Genomic DNA, 18,133 nt, shown 5'->3' with positions numbered 1-18,133 from the left:
TCAGTCCGGAATATTCATTGGAAGGACTGATACTGAAGCTGAGGCTCCAATGCTTTGGCCACTGGAAATGACTCCTTGGAAAAGACCCTAATGGTGGCAAAGAGTGAGGGCAGGAGGAGAAGGGGACAACAGAGGATGAGATGGTTGGATGACATCACCAACCAATGGATATGAGTTTGAGCAAGCTCTGGGAATTGGTGATGGACAGGGAAGCCTGGCGTGCTGCAGTTCATGGGGTCGCAGAGAGTCGAACATGACTGAGTGGCTGAACTGTGTATGTATATCCAATATACTTAAAGAGAAAATGGGATCATATATAATATTCCTTTATAATCACTAAAGGTAAAAAGAGTGGAAAAAATAGGAACAAAAATAGAAAACAGTAATGGATCTGTGACATTGTATTCTAGCTGTACCAATAAAGACTTTGAACATAAAAAAAAAAAACTAATACCTATAAATATATATAATACTTATATTTACTATATAATGTATATAGTTTATATATACATATATATTATTCATATAGTATATAATAAATATAACTATTATACATATTTATAAATATCTGTATTAGTTTTTAACTAACATAGTTAATATATAGATATGATCTGGCATTCAAGCCCTAACTTAAATAACTGCAAATTATATTAGAACCCTGGGATGGATGCTAAGAATTGGCTCATTCAATGTCTATTCCATGGTTTCTTTTAATGTAGAGGCTGTAAGACTATAAACCAAATTTCCTAGACTCATTGCAATTACTGTTCTGGATGCAAAACTATTTCTACTGATGATGTGCACATGTATGAAATTCTCTTGTTTTTCTTTTTATCATTGTTGTTCTTCTTTCTTTTTCAATTGACCTGGCTCACTACGCATCTCTAAATGTCTGTAGTACTAAATATTTCTTCCTTATTGACTAGATAATATTTGCTTCTGTTTCATATATTTATGTCTAATTTCTCTACACATGTAAGGGCATTCCTCAGTTAATTTGTTTGCTTGGTTATGCTGTGTGTGTGTGCGTGACAAATTAGGTAGAGCCTATTCCAATGTCTTAGGTGTACTATAGGTTAATAAATATTTTCAGATTAATTACTGATGAACTTAAAAATTATGGTTTCCATATGAAAAGAGTGGCTTTCCAGGTGGCACTAATGGTAAAGAATTTGCCTGCCATTGCAGGAGACTCAGGAGGCATGAGTTCAATCATTGGGTCAGGAAGATTCCTTGGAGAAGGAAATGGCAACCCATTCCAGTATTCTTGCCTGGAAAATCCCATGGACAGCGGAGCCTCGCAGGCTACAGTTCATGGGGTTGCAGAGTCAGACATGACAGCACGAGAGTGAAATTATATGGAAAAAAGCCCAATTTTGCTAATTATTAGAGAAATATAAATCAAAACTACAGTGTGGTACCACCTCATACTGGTCAGAATGATCATCATCAAAAAGTCTACAAATAAAAAACGCTAGAGAGAGTGTGAAGAAAAATGAACCCTCCCACACTGTTGATAGGATGTAAGTCAGTGCAGTCACTATGGAGAATAGTGTGCAGATTCCTTAAAAAACTAAAAATAGAACTACTGTATGATCCAGCAATCCCATTCATGGGCATATATCCAGAAAAGAGGAAATACTAATTCAAAATGATACATGAACCTCAATGTTCATAGCAATACTATTTACAATGGCCAAGACATGGAAGCAATCTAAATGTTCATCAACAGATGAATGGATAAAGAAGTTGTGTATATATATACACAATGGAAAATGGATCACAACAAACTGTGGACAATTCTTAAAGAGATGGGGCTACCAGACCACCTTACCTGAATCCTGAGAAATCTGTATGCAGGTCAAGAATCAACAGTCGAAATGGACATGGAAAAACAGACTGAATGAATAGACTGGTTCCAAATCAGGAAAAGAGTACATCAAGGCTGTATACTGTCACCCTGCTTATTTAACTTATATGCAGACTACATCATGCAAAATGCTGAGCTGGATGAAGCACAAGCTGGAATCAAGATTGCCAGGAAAAATATCAATAACCTCAGATATGCAGATGACACTACCCTTTGGCAGAAAGCAAAGAGGAACTAAAGAGCCTTTTGATGAAAGTGAAAGAGAGTGAAAAAGCTGGCTTAAAGCTCAACATTCAGAAAACTAAGATCATGGCATCTGTTCCCATCACTTCATGGCAAATAGATGGGGAAACAGCGGAAACAGTGAGAGAATTTTTTTTTGGACTCTACAATCACTGTAGATGATGACTGCAGCCATGAAATTAAAAGACGCTTGCTCCTTGGAATAAAAGCTATGACCAACCTAGACACCATATTAAAAAGCAGAGACATTACTTTGCCAACAAAAGTCCATCTAGTCAAAGCTATGGTTTTTCCAGTAGTCATGTATGGATGTGAGAGTTGGACCATTAAGAAAGCTAAGTGCCAAAGAATTGATGCTTTTGAATTGTGGTGGTGTTGGAGAAGACTCTTGAGAGTCCCTTGGACTGCAAGGAGATCAAATCAGTCAATCAGTCAAATCAGTCAAAAGGAAATCAGTCCTGAATATTCATTGGAAGGACTGATGCTGAAGCTGAAACTCCAATACTTTGGCCACTGGATGCAAAGAACTGACTCACTGGAAAAGACCCTGATGAAAGACCTGATGAAAAGACCCTGATGAAAGATTGAAGGCGAGAGGACGACAGAGGATGAGATGGTTGGATGGCGTCACTGACTCGAAGGACATGAGTTTGAGCAAACTCTGAGAGTTGATGATGGACAGGGAAGACTGGCGTTCTGCAGTCCATGGGGTCACAAAGAGTCAGATATAACTGAGTGGTTGAACTGAACTGACACAATGGAAAATTACTCAGTCATAAAAAACAATGAAATAATGCCATTTACAGCAAGATGGATGGGCCTACATATTATCATACCAAGTGAAGTAAGTCAGAGAAAGACATATATCATATGATATCACTTATTTTTTTGAATCTAAAAAGATAATACAAATGAACTTATTTATAAAACAGACTCACAGACATGAAAAATTAACTTACAGATAACAAACAAGAAGGAGTGGTTAGAGGGATAAGTTAGGAGTTTTGGATTAGCAGATACAAAGTACTGTTTATACAACAGATAAACAAGGTACAGTATAAACTACTGTTTATAACTATAACTATAAACTACTGTTTATACAACAGATAAGCACAGAGAACTACAGTGAACATCTTGTAGTAACCTATAAGGGAAAAGAATCTGGAAAAGAACACACACATGCACATATCACTGAATCACAGTGCTTTACACTAGAAACAAATACAACATTGCAAATCAACTATACTTCAATAAATACATAAATAAATAATTGTGCTTTCCACATGTAAGCCTAGTTTTCATAAATTACAGTAAACAGAAGCCCATGATATACAAAATTAATACCCCAAATTGTCAGATGCCATTTGATATTCTTTAACATTCAAGCCAAAATAAAATGTTGCAAAGATTGTCAATGACTCTGAATTGAAGATAAATATGTGCTTTTTAATTAACAGAAAAGGTTTTAAAAGTCATTTAGTCAACATGTGCATTGTTTTGAAATGCGCCTAATGCTAGAAATTCACATCAATTTAATGAAATTTCCAGAGAAGCAAGTGTTCACTCCTAGGAATTAACAATTAACAAGATTTTTTTTAATGCTTTTATGTCATCTAAATATATACACAAACCATTTCTATTTGAATGTGTATATTCCAATATCAAAAATTTGGGGCTTTTTCAAAAGCACACTATAGAAATAAATAAATATTTAATATTAACATGGATGACTATAGTGGTGGTGGATTATGCCAAGAAATAGAAAGGGATGAGAAAATACATTACAAATTTAAAATCACCATATAAATATATAATGCTGATAGTTTGTTTTAAATAAAGATGAATTGCTGAGAAATTAATGGTAGACTTGAGACTAAGCCTTGGTTCCACAATACTATGTGAACTTGGGCAAGTTGCTTACTACTACTTATTTTCATTTTATTTTATTTATATATATTTTTATCAATTAATTTTTATTGCAGTATATTTGCTTTACAATGTTGTGTTAGCTTTTACTGCATGGCACAATTAATCAGTCATACACATTCATGTATTCCCTCCCTCTTGGGTTTCCCTCCCATTTAGGATACCACAGTGCCTTAAGCAGAGCCACCTGTGCTATACAGTATCTTCCCAGCAATTATCTATTTTATACATACTATAAATAGTGTGTGTGTGTGTGTCAGTCCAGCCTTCTAATTTCTTCCATCGCACCCCCTTTCTTTGTTTTAGTCATGCATCAAAAGAGAAAACAGGTTCGCTTGAATTAAAGCACCAAGACAATCCCCAGAGGATGCCCCCTGGCCACAGACTGTGGATTTAGAGCAGATGTTGATCACATCTTGAAAACAGCCATACCCCAGCTGAGGGACATGGCATGACAGCCAAATAGGACACTTTTGGCTCACATTGTTCATCTCTTGGGTCTGTGGTAATATTAGAAGGAAAAAAGGAAGCTGCAATGCAGTACTTCCAGAAGACGCTATTTCTACCATCAGATGCCAAAACATCCACATGCTTGGGAAGTTTTCAGTTCCCTAAATCATACAGATGTTCGGCACAGAAGAGGTCCAGGGTCCAGCTGTTCAACTAGAGTCAGTACTTTGTATCCAGGTGTCTCAGCACCATATAAAACAGGATTTAACACATTTCTTTTTTCCCTCAGGTGATAATTTTCACTTTTTGTTTCTCTTTTATGATTCTCAGGACTGAATGTTTTAATTTATTCAAGCTGCAACGGACCATTAGTTAGCTCATATTTTCTATCCAACCATAATGAATATTACAATATAGGTTTGTAACCATAGCATTTATTTCAAGAAAAGTTGTGATTTGATGAACAGAAACAAACTTTGGGTTTTGGGGCTTTAAAAATTAATTCAAATGATCACAACTTTATTACAACATTTTGGAGGAAATTAAATTTGAATAAAGTTGATATGGTTGGATGGCATCATCAACTCCATGAACATGAGTTTGAGCAAACTCCAGGAGACAGTGAAGGACAGGGAAGCCTGGTGTGATGCAGCCCACGGGGTCACAAAGGGTTGGACCCAACTGAGCCACTAACAACAACAAAGTTGAAGCAAATTGAATTTACATTTTGGGAATTGAGAGCATCTATTAATTTTCAGTAGCTTTGATGTCTCTAAATTCATGAATTACCTTTAAATTGATTACATGGCTTAACCCAGAACCCACTAAGTACTATCCTAAACATGATTTTAGGTCAGTCTCCACTAGGTACCATGCTGCAGCATCTCCTTCTAGTGGATATGGTTCCTAAAAATGCTACTTTGTCATCATTCTATTATTCATACTTGTGATTTTCACCTGGTACTGAAAACATTGCAGTTTTTTGGCCATCAAATCATTAGCTACTGAGGTATCTCAGGTAAAATGAACAAAAACAGATGATTTATTTCTTGCTCATCAATATACTGCATCACCTTAACATACCCTCATCCCCTCTCCCTCTTCTGTCTTTGATAGAATTTCAAATCAATGGTTTGCAGTTAAATTAATGGTTGCAACTGGTTTTATAGCCCACATTTTCCAATGGTGCAAATAGAATAAAATACAGATCAGTGATGATTCAAGCTGCCACTGCAGTATAGTGGAAATATTACTAAATTGAGAATAAGGAAACTGAGTTTGCTGTTTTATTTTTAACAAATATATGTAATAAGAGATGTTTAGTCTATCTTGTTGACTTTTAATTTTCTTATTTATCAAATGAGAGCTTGCAAGAAGTGGTCTGCATTGTGCCTCTGCTAAATAGCTTCTTTCTACGAGTCATGTGTCAACCCTGGCTTAAACATGAAGTACCTACATTTGCTTTGGTAACTAATATTTCAAATATACCTTATCCTCTCTACACACACCATTTATGTATCTTTCTTCATTAGATATGAAGCTACTGCATATACTACTCAAAAGTTTAATAGAGCACAGGGGCCTTATTGACAAGTATCTGAAGAGCAAGGACTCTTAGGATTAAGACTACAGCCAGAACACAGAGACTAACACAAGGTGTGCGTACATGTTAAGTCACTTCAGTTGTGTCCAACTCTGCGACTCTATGGACTGTAATCAGGCTCCTCTATCCATGGAATTTTCCAGGCAAGAATACTGGAGTGGGTTGCCATGCCCTCCCCCAGGGTATCTTCCCATCCCAGGATTGAGCCTGGGTCTTTTATGTCTCCTGCCTCGGCAGTAAGGTTCTTAACCCCAACTAGTACAGTCAGAGAGTTTGTCGCTCAGTCGTGTCTGACTCTTTGTGACCCCATGGACTGTATGTAGCCCATCAGGTTTCTCTGTCCATGAGATTCTCCAGGCAAGAATACTAGAGTGGGTTGCCATTTCCTTCTCCAGGGAATCTTCCCAATCCAGGGATCGAACCCAGGTCTCCTGCACTGCAGGCAGATTCTTTACCATCTGAGCCACCAGGGAAGCCCAACTAGTACAGTGAAACCATAAAAATATGGAAAATCTAAATCAGCAGAATACTGATCATGAATTTGATATCTTGGTTATGCTTTGAAGAAGGGTGATAAGCATCATTCTAGATAGGACCTATTATGTAAACAACTTTTTACAAATTACAATTTATTTTTAATAAACTATAAAGTAGTTTACGGAGAGGGTGATGGCAGCCCAATCCAGTACTCTTGCCTGGAAAATCCGATGGACGGAGGAGCCTGGTAGGTTGCAGTCCATGGGGTCGCCAAGAGTCGGACACGACTGAGCAACTTCACTTTCACTTTTCACTTTCATGCATTGGAGAAGGAAATGGCAACCCACTCCAGTGTTCTTGCCTGGAGAATCCCGGGGATGGCGGAACCTGGTGGGCTGCCGTATACGGGGTCACACAGAGTCTGACACGACTGAAGCGACTTAGCAGCAGCAGCAAAGTAGTTTAAGCTATAAAGTATGTTTATGTTTCTTACATTTAGAAAAAGCCCGTTAACCTAATCCAATAAAGCACACATTTTTAAATGCTCCTTCATTTCTCATTTGTCAAAAAAAGGAAAACGCATGTAAGCAGAAAGAGTCTAAAATGGAGGTGAAGGAATTAGGAAAGAGGTGAATGAAAATCTGTGGCTTCTGATGTAACAACACACGCAAATATTGCTTCACTAAGATAGCTGGTGTTCGAGCATCACTGACTGTCATTGCCCCTTGAAGTGTCGATTTACCAATATTCACAGTTCATTAGCTGAATTAATCCTTAATCTTTGAAGGCCTTCTCTTTAGAAGACACGACTCAACAAGGAAAAATTCTGTTCTGAAGAGACAGCAACCGTGAAACTTCAACTATTGATATTATGAACCAAAGTACATATGAGAATTTGAGATTACCTCCCCCATAGACACGCATCACATATCACACAAAGTGGAATATCTGAAGAAAAATCTGAAAATATTTACAGAAATGATCATTTAACAGGAGATTACAGATAATTCTCATAACATGCTTATCTTTGTTTTTTAACTTTCTAAAAGGAATACTAATTATTTTGAAAAAAAGTAATTTATTAATGAATCAAGCAATTAACATACAATACATGTAGGAGTCACTTGAGAATTTCAACTCTTTCTTCTTTTCTACCATCCAAAATGGTAAATATCAAATTTTGCCACACATTATATTAATCTAGGGAGCTGTAAAAATGCTATAATAATTAACAAAAATGTGAAACTTAAAAAAAAAACTCTATATCACTTGTCATCATACAGTATTTCAATAGAAACTTAAAAATGCAAAAAAAGAAAAAAAATCCCAATTTCCAGGCTTCAATTTATACCAATTAAATTAAAAGCTCTGAGAATGAGACCTAAACATATATATTTTTAACACAACCTCCATCCAGGTGATTCCAGTATCAGCCAATTTGAGAACACAGACATATGATATATATAAATTTGAAGACTTTGAATTATGGTGAAATGACATAAGGATGCAATTATATAGTAATGAGTGTCCAGTGATGGCACTTCTTTTTTTTCTTTTAATTCATCTGTATTTGTTACAACTTTTTGAAGCAGAATGTGACTTGAGCACTACATTTCCATTCACAAAACTTGCTCCAAATTACCTTTCCAGCGGCTTTACAACATGCCTGGGCAGGCTTATAATTTTGCTACTCTAAACAATATTTTTCTTTGGAAAACAAGCCCTATGTACAACTCTTTTTGTGACCTTGTTTTGACAGACTTCTCCATAGCTTATCCTTTCTTAATTTATGCCCATTTTCCACACCTGGTTCACCAACATTTCCGTCAATTCTCTGAGCTCTCTGATATCCTTCCTATAAATGCCATTGTGACATAAATTACTGAATTGTTTGAAACCTATATCCCTAATTGGTGTGTTCTTAATGTACTATTAATGTAGTAAATAATTTGAAATGGGAAAAAAGGGAAAATAAGTGTGTAGGTAACATTAAATTGTAATTTTTAAAGAAAAAATTGGACATGTTGTAATAATTACTAAGATATATCCTGGTTATCCTTCATGTAACACTATGTTTTACATTTTTCATGTTTTTTCTCAGTGGTGTTCTCACCGACACCATTAGTTAACTGTTATAACTATATTCATATCACATATGAACAAACTAATATTTCATTGGACTAAGAATCTGAAACTAAGTGGTTTGATTCAGAATCTATCCTCTTAACCATAAAGAAATTATGGATATGGGTTGCTATGATGGTACACAGAATGTAGGGGTAAGATGGAAATCATTTGAAAGTGACTACAAAGATAAAGAGCCTTGGGATACATGAGCTTTTATAAATACACACTACTTTGACATGATTTTAGTGGATTATTTCATTTACTGCAATCATTTTGTTGTGTTTAACTGATAAACTAAGATTCATAGAATTGAATCTCTGATCCACGACTGAAAGAATATGGAGAAACATAAACCCCTGCATATGTGGTAAAAGAGTAGCCTCCGTTTCTGCCTAATTAACAAATTAATCACCTCATCATGCAGCCGTGGAATGCGCTTCATGCCATGTAAACAATGAAATTATATAGACCTCTTAAAATCAGAATCTGTTTATGACTCATTTTGCATCTTTCATGTCACCTGAATGTTAGATTATTTTTTTTTTTTTAGTTTTTGAAAGATTGTGATTGACCCATACATACTAAAATATATAAAATAGGTGATTAATAAGGATATACTATATAGCACAGGGAACTCTGCTCAATATTCTGTAATAAGCAAAATGGGAAAAAATTGAAAAAGAATAGATATATGTATATGTAAAAAACAAAAACTACTGACATTAAAAAGTCAGTAGACTCAAAGTTCTTTTATGTATGCATTATTTCAAGGTATATTTAACAAAAATTTCAATATTTAGGAGGTGGACAAAGTGCAAGTGTTAGTCACTCAGCCATGCCCAACTCTCTGGAACCCATGGACTGTAGCCTACAAGGCTCCTCTGTCCATGGAATTCTCCAGGCAAGAATACTGGATTGAGTAGTCTTTCCATTCTCCAGGAATTCTCCCAACTTAGGGATCAAACCTGGGTCTCCTGCATTGTGGGCAGATCCTGTACTGTCTGAGTCACCAGGGAAGCCCAAGCGTTATTGCTCAGTTGTGTCTGACTCTTTGTGACCCCATGGACTGTAACCTGCCAGACTCCTCTTTCTGAGAAATTCTCCAGGCAAGAACATTGGAGTGGGTGGCCATTCCCTTCTCCAGGGGATCTTCCTAACCCAGGAATTAACCTGGGTCTCCATCACTGCAGGCGGGTTTTTTACCGTCTGAGGTGGGGACACAAAACCAAATGGAACAATTCCTTCTCTTAAAGAGTGTTCTCCAAAATGAGTTTTGCCTCAACTTTTGAAAAAGTAAAAATAGTGTTATCCTACTTCTAGTAATTTTTAAGTGAGGTAATAAATAATATTCATTTCACCTCTATTGTCTAGCCAAGAAAACTATCAACTTTCTATCTCTATTCCTGATCTTTCTCCTTAATCTCAGGATCTTATATCCACCTGTGTATCTGACATGTGCATGCGGATGTTAAGACCTAACAACAACAAAAACTATTTTCTGAATGTAAATTTCCTCTATTCTACACTCACCTAGCTCAGTAAATGGCAACCTCATTCATCTACTGGCATAGCCAATATAATTGAAGTTTGTCTTGTCTTTTTGTTTTTCCTTTCTTGTACACTTGATACCAAAGTCTATCAGCAAATCTTGTCAACTTGCTCTCCCAAATTTATGTAAAATATTACCCCTTTTGTCACCACACCCATTGCTACTACCTTTGTGACAAGCCCAGAGCTAACATCATACTCAATAGTGAAAGACTGAAGGCTTTTTCACTATAATCAGGACAAGTAAAGGGTACCCACTCCCACCACTCCTTTTTTTAACACAATACTAGAAGTCCTAGCTAGAGCAATCAGGCAAAATAAATTAATAAAATGCATCCAAATATGAAAGGAAGAAGTAAAATCATCTGTATTTGTAGTTAATATGATCGTATATAGAGAAAATCCTATAGAATCCTGTTAGACCCAATCGACAAATTCAATAAAATTGTAGGATAGAAAGCCAATATACAGAAGTCAATTGCATTTCTATACACTAACAATGAAATATCTGAAAAAGAAATGAAGAAAATAATCTCATTCACAATAGCATAAAAAACAATAAAATACTTAGAGGTAAATCTAACCAAAGAATTGAAAGATCTCTACACTAAAGACTCTAATAAAATAAATTGAAGAAGACCCAAACAAATATAAAGATATCCCATTTTCATGGGTTAGAAAATGAATAATTGTTAAAATGTTCATACTTTCCAATGCCATCTATAGACTGAATGTTGCTGCTGCTGCTGCTAAGTTGCTTCAGTCATGTCCGACTCTGTGCGACCCCAAGGACTGAAGCCTACCAGGCTTCTCCGTCCCTGGGATTCTCCAGGCAAGAACACTGGAGTGGGTTGCCATTTCCTTCTCCAAGGCATGAAAGTGGAAAGTGAAAGGGAAGTCGCTCAGTCGTGTCCGACTCTTAGCGATCCCATGGACTGCAGCCTACGAGGCTCCTCTGTCCATGGGATTTTCCAGGCAAGAGTACTGGAGTGGGTGCCATTGCCTTTTCCCATAGACTGAATGCAATCCCTATCAAAATTTCAACAAATCTCAAACTATGCTGCAAAGCAATAACAATCAAAACAATATGATCCCAGCATAAAAATAGACATACGACACCAGAAACACAAGCAACAAAGCAAAAAATAAGTGCAACTATATGAAACTAAAAGCCTCTGCTCAGCAAAGGAAGTCATCAACAAAATGAAAAAGTGACCTACAGAATGAGAAAGTCATATATTTGTTATACTAATATTAAATGCAAATACAAGTCAAAATCACAATGAAATGTCACCTCATATGTATCAGAATGGCTATCATCAGAGAGAGAAAACAAGCATTGGCAAGGATGTAGAGTAAAAATATCTTCTGCACTATTGGGACTATAAATTGATATATCCACCATGGATAAAATTATTGAGGTTATTCAAAAAAAATTAAAAATTGAACCATATTGTGATCCAGCTATTTAATTTCTGGGCATACATCCAAAAGAAATGAAAATAGGATGTAAAGAAGATATCTACTCCCCTGTATTTACTGCAGCATTACTCCAAAACAGCTAAGTATGGAAACAATTTACACATCTGTCAATGGGTGAATGGATAATATTGGAATATTATTCAGCCAAGAGAAGGAACAAATGTCCATTTGTGACAACACAGGCAGTCCTTGAGAGCATTAAACTAAATGAAATGTTAGACAAGGAAAGACACATGCAGCATGATATCATTTATATGTGGAGTGTGAAAAATCTGGCCTTGAGAAAACATAGAGTAGCATGGATGTTGCCAGAGGATGAGGAGTGGGAGAAATGGGGAGATGTTAGTCAGAGTACAAAGTTCTGGTTAGAAGGTGAATAACTTCTGGAGATCTAATGCACAGCATTGTGATTAGAGATAACGGTACTGTATTATGTACATGAAACCTGGTAAGAGAGTAGAAAATGTTCTCGTTATAAAAAAGAAAATGCAATGATGTTATGTGATGTAAGTGTTAGATAACACTCCATGGTAATCATATTGCAATATATGTGTATCAAATCAACACATTGTACATTTTTAAGTTACACTGTATATATCATAAAGTTTGGGGGCAAATAAAAAAACAACAATTTAGGTTGCCATCAGACTTTTCAGCATCAACGGAGAGCAAGACTAGTGAAGCACCACTGTTTAGAACCCAAAGGAGAGAGATTATGTGACAACCGTGTTATACTCAGCCAAATATTAAGTATTCTTCAAGTATTAAGGCTATAATAAAACTGATCTAAACATGCACGACTGAAGCAACTTAGCAGCAGCAAACATGCACAAAGGTAGGAAATTTGTGGAAAATCGTACCCACAAGCCCTTCCTATGAAATCTACCAAAAATAAGTTCCACTCAACCAATAGGTTTTTAGGAAAATAAGCAAGAATTTTAAGAATTGAATATATTTGTAAAGTAAGATCAAAACCAAAGTGAGGATAGCAGCAGAAGGACAATGTATTAATATGAATCTTACATGTTCTGACAAATTAGAAATAACACCACTAAAAATGGTTGGAGAAAGGAGGCAGTGAAAGGAAAAGAGAATATGAGTTGGAACTTCTCAGAGAAAAAGGTGATAGTTTAATGATATAATTGAAAATTGACAAACTCAAGTAGTAGAAGCTAAATTAAGATAAATGGGAATGAAGAGATATTATAAAATTATTGATGTAAAATAATAACTGGAAAAATATCAAAATTCCTAATACCAAAAAATAAAAAAGTTGACAAAAATAGTATGAAGCATATCACATTGATAAAGAAATAGGGTAACTGCAACACAATATACAGTAAGTATATGAAAAAGGTGAGAGAAAGCCTCAAAATGATGATACCATATATATTAGAAAATGAGTTTCCAATTGGCTCATAAAACAAAGCTCAACCCTAACTGTATATGAGTCTAAAGTAAGATAAAATTATTCAACTTATAAAATTAAGTAGTTGAGCAATGCCTACTTAATAATAAAAGCAAATGGAGAGGTACTATTCTGATATTTAAAAAGGTAGATTTCAAACCAAAAAGCATAAAAAGCAAGCTCAAACATCTACCTTCTAATATTCAGAATTACAATTCACAATAAAAATTTTGATAAAAGAGTTATGAATAACTATGCACTAAATAACATTTATTAGTGACCTTCATATAGGACAAATTACAGGACATGAAAAGAAAAATAAACTACACTAATCTAAGGTGATTTTTAACAGATCTTTATGGTTCAAGTCAGTCAAATGAGCAAATAAATAAGGTAATGCTGCTGTTAAGTCGCTTCAGTCATGTCCGACTCTGTGCGACCCCATAGATGGCAGCCCACCAGGCTCCCCTGTCCCTGGGATTCTCCAGGCAAGAACACTGGAGTGGGTTGCAATTTCCTTCTCCAACGCATGAAAGTGAAAAGTGAAAGTGAAGTCGCTCTGTCATGCCCAACTCTTAGCAACCCCATGGACTGCAGCCTACCAGGCTCCTCTGTCCATGGGATTTTCCAGGCAAGAGTACTGGAGTGGGGTGCCGTTGCCTTCTCCGAAATAAGGTAATAATAGAGGACTTAACAACATAATCGATAAGGAGGCTCTAAAGTGGATATTCATCAAAATGCAAACACTGAATAAAAAGAAAACACATCTGTTTACAAAGTTCTATGATACTATCTGTAAAATTTAATGGATTACTAGATTAGTCACTTAATAGCACAAAGAAAATATCAATGAATTTTATAAAGAAAAAGAAAATACCAAAAGTTCTCTGACAGCAATGCAATAAAACTAGAAAATAATGGCAAAACAAACAGAAGTCAAAATCAAGCTCTTTCATTTGGAAATTAATGTATGTCACACCCAAACTCGTATTTTGGGAGCAACACAAAGTTACACAAAGGAGTATGTATATATACACACTACTATATATATATGATAATCAACAAAGATTGCTATCATATAGCACAGAGAACTCTACTCAATATTCTATAATAATCTATAAGGGGAAATAACCTGAAAAGGAATGGACATATATATAACTGAACCACTTTGCTGTACATTTGAAACTAATACAACATTATGAGTCTATTACACCCCAATATAATATAATAATTAAACTAAAAAAATCAGAATTTCTAAAATTTTGGAAAATAACTTTAATGTGAATATTATATGCTATAATAGACTATAGAAGAAGAACTACTTAGATGAAACTGCACAGCCTAAAATAATTACATCCATAAAAATAAGAAAATAAAAATAAACATCCAACAAAAACAAAATAAATTAAAAATGAGCATTATAAAGACACACTAATAACAAAATAGAAATTATACAACAGAATAATAATGAGATGAATAAAATAAAGTGAAATAAAAAAGTAATCAAAAAAGAAAAAAGGACAGTAAAAGAGTATTTGCCATCAACAAAGGTAACTGTTATAGTAACCTCTCTAAAAAAAAGAAAACAATTAAAAATTAATTATTTTTCTGCCTTTTATGAAGAAATAAACTTCATTAACAATTGAAAGGTAAACCTTTTCTAACAGAAGTATTACAGGTAGGAAACAATGTATAATAGATTATTTTAAAGTACCATTTGGACATTAAATAGAGTAATGGTATCAGGTAAAGATAATCAGTGGATGCTAAAAGGAGGCAAAAATTGATGTGGACAAGATATTTTCATTCTGCCAAAATCACCACAGGGATTACTTGATAATTACAAATTTATATTTTATTTTTATAATGGAGAAATTAGGTTGTCCCCTTGTGACTCAGCTGATACAGAATCTGCCTGCGATGGGGGAGACCTGGGTTCAGTCTCTGGGTTGGGAAGATCCCCTGGAGAAGGGAAAGGCTACCCACTCCAGTATTCTGGCCTGGAGAATCCCCATAGACTGGGAGCCTGGTGGGCTACAGTCCATGGGATCAGAAAGAGTCAGACGTGACTGAGCGACCAAGCACAGCACGAGAAGTCAACCTCTCCACCCAATTTCATGGATCACAGACTTGTCACAACGAAGGGGCTTGTATAACTTAAATGAAGCTATGAACCATTCTGTGCAGGGCAACCCAAGGTGAATGAGTCATAGTAAAAGGTTCTAACAAAACATGGTCCACTGGAGAAGGAAATGGCAAACCACTCCAGTATTATTGCTTGGAGAACCTCATGACAGTATGAAAAGTTAAAAAGATATGACATCAGAAGATGAGCCCCCCAGGCTGGAAGGTATCCCATATGGTACTGGAGAAGAGTGGAGGGCAATTACTAATAGCTCCAGAAAGAATGAAACAACTGGACCAAAGCAGAAATGACACTCAGTGGTGGATGTGTCTGGTGGTGAAACTAAAGTGCAAGGCTATAAAGAACAATATTAAATAAGAACCTGGACTGATAGGCCTGTGAATCAAGGTAAATGGGATGTGGCCAAGCAGAAGATGGCAAGACTGAACATCAACATCTTAGGAATTAGTGAACTAAAATGGACAGGAATGGACAAATTCAATTGAGGTGACATTATATTAATATCTACTACTGTGGGCAAGAAGCCCTTAGAAGAAATGGAGTTGCCCTCATTGTCAACAAAAGAGTGCAAAATGCAGTACTTGGATGCAACCTCAAAAATGACAGAATGATCTCGGTTCGTTTCCAAGGCATGCCATTCAACATTGCAGTAATCCAAGTTTATGTCCCAAGCACTGATGCCAAAGAAACTGAAGCTTAGCAGTTCGATGAAGACCTACAACACATTCTATGCTGCTGCTGCTGCTAAGTCGCTTCAGTCATGTCCGACTCTGTGTGACCCCATAGACGGCAGCCCACGAGGCTCCCCTGTCCCTGGGATTCTCCAGGCAAGAACACTGGAGTGGGTTGCCATTTCCTTCTCCAATGCGTGAAAGTGAAGTCGCTCAGTCGTGTGTGACTCCTAGCAACCCCACGGACTGCAGCCTACCAGGCTCCTCTGTCCAAGGGATTTTCCAGGCAAGAGTACTGGAGTGGGTTGCCATTGCCTTCTTCTATAACACATTCTATAACTAACACCAAAAAGGATGTCTTTTTCATCATAGGGGATTGGTTGAAATGCAAAAGTAGAAAGTCAAAAGATATCCAAAGCAAGTTTGGAATAATGGGCAAGTTTGGCCTTGGAGTACAAATGAAGCAGGGCAAAGGCTAAGAGGGTTTTGTCAAGAGAACATGCTTAACATAGAAAACAGTTTTTCCAAAAACCCAAGAGTCAACTCTACCCATGGACATCTATAGAAGGGGAACATATAAAAGCAGTGACAGATTTTCTTTTCTTGGGCTCCAAACTCACTGCAGACAGTGACTGCAGCCATGAAATTAAAAGATGCTCCTTGGAAGGAAAGCTATGACAAACCTAGACAGACAGAAAACAGCAAAATTCTGTAAAGCAATTATCCTACAATAAAAAAATAAACTAATTAAATTTTTTTAAAAAGCGGAGACATCCCTTTGCTGACAAAGGTCCATATAGTCAAAGCTATGTTTTTTTCCAATGGTCATGTACAAATGTGAGATTTGGACCATAAAGAAGGCTGAGTGTCAAAGAACTGATGCTTTCCAATTGCAGTGCTGGAGAAGACTCTCGAGAGTCCCCTTGGTGGTGGTTTAATCACTAAGTAGTTTCCAACTCTTGCTATCCCATGGACTGTAGCCTGCCAGACTCCTCATCCAAAAGATTTTCCAGGGAAGAATACTGGTGTGGGTTGTCACTTCCTTCTCCAGGGGATCTTCCCAACCCAGGAATCAAACCCAGGTATCCTGCATTGCAGGCAGATTCTTTACTGACTGAGTTACATGGGAAGCTCTGAGAGTCCTGTGGACAGCAAGATCAAAAAGTCAATCCTCAAGGAAATCAACCCTAAATACTCTTTGGAAGGACTGATGCTGAAGCTGGTGTTCCAATACTTTGGCCACCTGATGTGAAAAGCCAGCTCATTGGTAAAGACCTTGATGCTGGGAAAGATGGAAGGCAACAGACGAAGGGGATGGCATAGGATGAGATGGTGAGATAGCATCATCAACTCAATGGACATAAATTTGAGGAAACTCCAAGAGATAGAGGAGGACAGAGGAACCAGGTGTGCTGCAGTCCATGAGGTCAGAGTAAGACATAATTTAGTGACTGAAAAACAAGAAATAGCCCTCTGATTTTTTCAAAACTGAAGTCCAAAAAATATAACATTCACTTATTTATGTCAAAAAATGTTCTTTATGCCTGGGTAGATTTAATTTCTTCAGAAACTGCAATCTGAGGTGAGTACTACAAGAAAATTTATGTTTTTTTTTTTTTTTTTTAACAACTCCAAACCGAATTAGCACAACTAAAAGCCTTTTATATGTCTCATTTGTTAAGGAATCAAGAGTTCATTGAATAATCATGCCACAAATCCCATAGCAATGAAATTCTAAAAATGAACCAACCCCAGCTCCAGGAAAAAATATATATTTGCAACCCTATACCTGATGCTCAGAAAGATCAGAGGAGTGATTCCTTAGTGAGTGAAGGAGACAAGAGAGAAGAGAATAATCTTGATTTTCACCTCCCTGTGATCTCTGCCATTTATTGTAGTTATGTGGAGTCCATCAACTGTGCAGTTAAAATAAGTTAGCCAAGAAACTAATTTTGGTAAATGTGTTTACCCTTATGGTTGTTAAGAGGGAGGGGGTCTACCTAGTCATAATTTCTCTTTTCTCAGAGAAGTATTCGATGGTTTGCAATGATAGCAGTCTTTATCACCAGTGTTATTTCCTGATGTGTCTTTTATTTCCCATCCACCATATTCAAAACTGGATTTTCATTTCCCTTTGAGTTCTGTGATCCTGGCCACCCATGCTGCATTGGATGTGGCATGA

The sequence above is a fragment of the Bos mutus genome, chromosome 15 (assembly GCF_027580195.1).
Source record: "Bos mutus isolate GX-2022 chromosome 15, NWIPB_WYAK_1.1, whole genome shotgun sequence".
Taxonomy (NCBI): domain Eukaryota; kingdom Metazoa; phylum Chordata; class Mammalia; order Artiodactyla; family Bovidae; genus Bos; species Bos mutus.
This window is presented reverse-complemented; position numbering follows the sequence as displayed.